Here is a 6,461-nt window from a genome sequence, read left to right as displayed (position 1 = left end):
CAGGGCCTCTGAGATTTTGCTCATTGGCAAAATGTTGGCCCCTTAGTGCTGGCCCTGCACGGGCAGCCCTCACTAAGCCCACACTATTAATCTACAACAGGGGTGCCCAACCTGGTCCTGATCAAACACAACTGAACCAACTAACTAGGATCTGAAGGAGCACTTGATAATTACAGACAGGTTTGTCAGGAAAAACAATTATTATACATCTGAAATGGATGCAGTTACTACCTGACTAATGTCTATATTGCCAAAAATGTACAGTAGTCAAAGGGATTTCAAATCAATGGATTTATTATATACAAAATAGAAAACATTCAAATCAGGTTAATACAGCTACATATAGCCAAAAATGTAAATACACAAAAGTACAAAAAAAGCAATGTAAGATTGTAGGATTTCGTCATGTGAAAGTTGATGTGTGTCTTCAGCTACTGTCTGTAGCTGAAGTTGGCTGATAGCAAATTAATAATCCAACCTCTTGTAATGAAAACACGCTACAGCTCACAAACACCAGACTCTTCCTAACCAGGAACAATCAAAAATAGTCCAGACTATAGTCTTACGTCAAAAATAACTTTAAATCCATATTCAGCGGGCCCGTTTAGGTTTGGTGTGGGCTGGCCCTAGCCCACTGTGCCCGCAAAAAGCCAGCATGGGCCCAACAAGGACATGTTTACAGGGTCATTGACTTAGCAATTTGCAGTTGCATGTCTAAGAAAACTACACGTTTTGTATAAGTGAGCATATGGTAACCGACTTAAAGGTATTAGTTCACTCTGTATCATCTGACTAAACTCAGAACTGATGAGTTTGTGATCTTGAGACCCACGCTGGCCATGCAAGGCTCTAAGCGATACTGGGTCCCTAATGAATGAATAATTAAAAGTATGGGATTTTCGGAGGATGCAAGATGGCGCCGTAGAGTGAACACGTGTTCTTGTGAGCTGCGTGATTAGTCTCGGTTATCTATAAAAATTCCATTTTCATATAGACAGAAGAGTAGCTCAGTGGAAAGCTGTAATTTGATAGAATGAGTCTGAACAATTAGTTTAACAAATCGTCAGGTATTTCGCTGAGGAGTACTATAAAAGCAGCACAGAGAAACACACATAGTTCGCCAGCCATGGCCACGGATAGCACGCCAGCTACAGCCTGGTTAACCCGCGAGAAAGAGGCCGAAAAGGTGACTGCTGGTGACCCTACTAACAGTCTTGTCCCTGACCCTAACCTTATACAAGCTATGAAGAGCATGGCGGATGACATAGTCGCAGTGACCGATGCTAAGATCTCGACGGTTCTCGAAGAGATAGATAACCCGTCATCTAAAATTCAAAGTATTGTGCAGCGAGAAGTAGAGGACAGAATTGAAGTGACTGAAACTACATGCACTGCCAATGAAACCAAGATTCAACACTTGGAAAAACAAATATGTGATTTGACTTGGAAAATCGCGGAAGGAGATGTAATGTACGCATTGTCGGCTTACCGGAGAATACGGAGGGATCGAACCCACTCAAGTTCTTCGAAAAATGGATCCCGGACTACCTTCACCTGGACATGAAGGCGGGTAAATTGAAACTGGAAAAAGCCCACCACTCCCTCGCTCCAAAGGACCTCAACCTGTCATCATTCGATTTCATAACTTCCAAGACAAACAAAGAGTGATGGCAGCCACCAGTAAGTGCTTCACGCTCAACAGTGAGCAAGCATCTTCGCAGGACGCAGATACCCCGAGAATCTCCTTTTTTAACCGCCTGGGGTCGACAGTTCCGCCAGCTGAACTTTTTGCAGATTTGAATAATGACAGGGAAAATAACTAAAATGCTCCTTCATACTTGACCGTACATATAAGAGTTATTGTTTTCTGTGAATGAGTAAGATGATTTTCACATAATTTTGAAGCAAAAACTCTAGACTTCAAGATCAGTTCTCAAACGTCTTGTGATCAAATGTTCTGTATGTGTTTTATGGCCTTATTTCGGTGACTTTAAAATTGTAGTTTTTCACTAAGTACGCATAAACGTTGTTTTCTCAAAAACACAATCACGTACATACATGCTGCTCACATATTATTGTAGCCCAGTTTGTGCTGATTACAGTGTTATTAAACTTTAGACATTCAAATGTTTGTAAGCAACTGAAAAAAGCACAAATGTCAGGGCATGTCAAAACTTTTCCAGGCCCCAAAACACCCTCGGACCCCAGAGGGTTAAAGATTACTCAACGGCTGTGGTGCAGAAGAGAAGCACGTTCAACGAGGTCAAAATTAGTTTTCTAGAGCTACAGATGGATTGTGTTGCTCTACCCGGCCACACTTCACGAGTTTGCCTTGCAGATAATAAAGCGAGAAGAATAGTATGCGTATTTGGCGTGCTGTTCGAGGAGAGGGCTCCGAGCTCTGTAATTCTTCCTGAACCTGGGGCACTCCCCCCCTGTCTGGGGAGAGGGCTCTGAGCTCGGCATCTGCCCATCACAGAGCGCACCCCCCCAAAGATGCAATTAGTGCGGGACAGCAGCCAGAGTGGGGCTTGACAACCTCCCAAAACTGGCAGGGCTTAAGGCTGATGGGATGCTGGATGTCGCTTGTAGTAGTGGCACTGCTGGCTTTAGAAGAGAGAGCTAGAAGCTCCTGCGAGAGCAGACACTGCTGCGGCAGTGGGAGAGAGAGATAAAGGCACCTGCGGGAGCAGACACTGCTGCGGCAGTGGGAAAGAGAGATAAAGGCTTCTGCGGGAGCAGACACTGCTGCAGCAGTGGGGAAATACAGATAAAGGCTCCTGCTGGAGCAGTCACTGCTACGGCATCTGAAAAGAGAAGGAGGCTTCTGTGTGACGCGGGTACTGCTGCAGCATCTGAAAAGAAAACTCCTGTGGCAGCGGGTACTGCTGTGGCATTTGAAAAGGGACAGTGGCTTCTGCGGAAGCGAGCACTGCTGCGGCAGTGGGAAAGAGAGATAAAGGCTCCTGCAGGAGCAGACACTGCTGCGGCAGTGTGAAAAACAGATAGGCTCCTGCGGGAGCAGTTACTGCTGCGGCAGTGGGGGAAAAAACAGATAGGCTCCTGCGGGAGTAGTCACTGCTGCGGCGGTGGCAAGTAGAGATGAGTGGGAAGTAGAGATACAGGCTCCTGAGGGTGCAGGCACTGCTGCGGCAGTGGGAGAGAGAGATAAAGGCTCCTGCGGGAGCAGACACTGCTGTGTCAGTGGGAAAGAGAGATAAAGGCTCCTGCGGGAGCAGACACTGCTGTGGCAGTGGGAGAGAGAGATAAAGGCTCCTGCGTGAGCAGACACTGCTACGGCATCTGAAAAGAGAAGGAGGCTTCTGTGTGAAGCGGGTACTGCTGCAGCATATGAAAAGAAAGCTCCCGTGGGAGCGGGTACTGCTGCAGCATTTGAAAAGGGAAAGTGGCTTCTGCGGAAGCGAGCACTGCTGCGGCAGTGTGAAATACAGATAAGGCTCCTGCAGGAGCAGTTACTGCTGCGGCAGTGGGGGAAAAAAACAGATAGGCTCCTGCGGGAGTAGTCACTGCTGCGGTGGTGGCAAGTAGAGATGAGTGGGAAGTAGAGATACAGGCTCCTGAGAGTGCAGGCACTGCTGCGGCAGTGGGAAGTAAAGATACAGGCTCCTGCGGGAGAGGACACTGCTGCGGCATCTGAACAGAGAAAGTGTCTTCTGCGGAAGCGGGCACTGCTGCGGCGGTAAAAGCGTAGATTTTCGGCTGGGGGTGGATTGGTGGAAATGAGCTGATGTTAAAGGACTCGGCTGATGAGGGTTCGGTGAACTCCTTTGATATGGAAGCGGTCTGACCAATTGTAGGTCTTGAAGGCCTCTTACGTTCAGCAGCAGAGTGCTTGGATCTGCAGCTGGGAGAGGCCTTTTTGGGCAGCTGTGGTAGCCGCGCCTATGCGGAAGGGGTGGCTGGAAGAATGATCTGCTAGGATGCCAGACAGGAGTAAAACGGATTTGAGGTGTTTTTGGAATCAGAAACGTGTGGCGGGGCGATTAGAGTCATCAACGAAAAGTGGGTCTGATGGGAGTTTAGCCTGCGGGCTTCTGAAATGCAGGTAGGCTAAGAGGGGGATGAGAGATCGATTAGCGATGCCGATTAGGCTGGCGCGGTTGGTGACGCCGATTAGGCTGGCAAGAAAACAGTCGAAGTCGATGTCCGCATATTCAAGAATTTACAGTTCCTGTAGCGTTTCTGACGTAAATAAATGGCCAAATATTAAAGATTAAGTGGACATTTTAATTAAATGTTGTTTAGCCAGACAAGGATTAGATCACGCGGTGGCATGTAAAAACAATTGTCAGGCCATTGGCACCCTTTGTAGGCTTTTGATATAATGTTTAATGTACATTCTATTGTTTAAAATACATTATGTTAAGTTTGTTCAACAAAACCATATTGTTACTTGCTTTTATTTGAACCAATTATTATGGCCTCATTACTATTATACATGTATTTAGGTACTTTTAAAGGCTATTGTTGATTAGGTCTATTTTTATTACCATAAAAATAAATTATAATTATCCGATTAGTCATCAGAATAAATTGACCGATAGCTTGGTTACCAAATTAATCGTTAGTGATGGCCCTAGATGAGAGGTCTATGTCTCAGATGTTGTGAGCCACTGGGTGTGGCTTTGAGGTGACAGCATTTGGTGGGATGGGCAGTGATGTTGCTGTGGGAAGAGAATATTGTGATTTTGAATGAAGTAGAGAGAGGTGAGGGAGAGGAGCAGGGGCCGCAATTGTCAGCAGAGGTGGCCTCACACTTGGGTTGGCTCCGGGAGCGGGAGTGGAAGAAAAGGGGCGGGGGGAAGAGAGGGGGAATGGCGGGTGTCGGGGTGTGCGCCATTAGCGGAGGCAGCCTCACGCTAGAGTTAGACAGTGGGGCTGCAGGCCATGGGAAGGGGAGGGGGTTGGGAGTGGGGTAAGGAAAGGGCTGTGGATGGGTCTGTGCCACTAGCGGAGGCGGGCTCATGTTAGCGTCTGCTACGGGAGCTGGAGGCCACTGAAAAGGAAAAGAGGTTAGAAGTAACAGGAGGAAGAGACTGAGATGTGAGGGCCTGTGTTGCAAGCGGAAGCAGCTTTGCGCTTGCATCAGTTGCTGTAGCTGTGGGCCACGGGGGTTTGTGACATTCAGAGGAAAATGCTGGAGAGCCTGTGTAGCCTGCACTGCTAGCGGAGGCAGCCTCACGCTAGTGTCTGCTACGGGAGCTGGAGACCACTGAAAAGGAAAAGAGGTTAGAAGTAACAGGAGGAAGAGACTGAGATGTGAGGGCCTGTGTTGCAAGCGGAAGCAGCTCCACGCTTGCTTCATCTGCTGTAGCTGTAGGCCGCGGGAAAGTGGAAGGGTTTGTGACATTGTGGCATATTGTACCAAGAAATCTATGTTTATACCTGTAACGTTAATTGTGCTATTCACTTTCACACTCTTGCTAAAGATATTTACTTTGCACACTGTTCATAATACAGTCTTAAAAGACGACAGAAAATGTACTCACAATTGGTGTTCTTTTATCTGAAAAGAGAATGTGGCTTCTGCGGAAGCGGGCACTGCTGCAGCAGTGGGAAGTAAAGATACGGGCTCCTGCGAGAACGAGCACGCATTAACTGGTAGAGACTTGGAGAGAGGGGGCAGTTGCTAGTTGCACTTGTTAATAATAATTGTTCTTATAATACACCTTAGTTGTTAGTTTGTACCTATAATTGTTAGCCATTTAGGTACACTGTTGAACTTATTTTCATCTTATCTATCTGTCTGAGTATAATGTTTAATTTAAAATATAAGTAAAATGCTAGTGAAAATACTGAATTTGAGTAATGTCAGTGTGTATTCTACGCAGTTTGTGTCATGATTACAAAAATGGCATCGACATCCGTTTATGCCATAACGTCATTTAACAAACTTTTAGCCAGAAAATCTGCTTTTACCGACTTCACCTAAAAATCAGTTAGTTTGCGACATGGCCTGCGCCGCCAGCGGAGGCAGCCTCGCGCTAGCATCTGCTACGAGAGCTGGAGACCCGGCTGCATACGGCGCTGCGGCTGGAAGAGCCGCGGGGAAAGGTTTGAGCCAAGGTGAGAAGCGAGTGAGGCTTTGCTGTGGTGAGAACTGGGACGCGGCCCAGGCTCGTTGGAGGCCTGCTGCTGCAACCCGACGCTCGAGGTGAGCCGGGTCTTGTGCGGGACGATGGTGGTGTCGAGCGAGGCGAGTTCGGGGCCTTGCGAGCATGCTCGAAATATTAGCCGCCCTGCTGGAGTGGATTTAGGAGTGAGGTTGACAAATTTTAGGGTGACGAATAGATCTTACAGATCCGCTTTGTTTACCCTCCACGAGAACGAAGCGTCGAATTAATCAGCGTTTGCCTCAGGCTTAAATACTGTCCACTTTCTGACAGGAGGAATTGTTGGCACGGCTAAATGATACGAGGATGCCGGAGAAGTTGGAAGTC

This window comes from Sinocyclocheilus rhinocerous, unplaced genomic scaffold (genome assembly GCF_001515625.1).
Source record: "Sinocyclocheilus rhinocerous isolate Xijiao unplaced genomic scaffold, SAMN03320098_v1.1 scaffold1768, whole genome shotgun sequence".
NCBI classification, from domain to species: Eukaryota; Metazoa; Chordata; class Actinopteri; order Cypriniformes; family Cyprinidae; genus Sinocyclocheilus; species Sinocyclocheilus rhinocerous.
Note: the sequence above shows the minus strand (reverse complement) of the source record.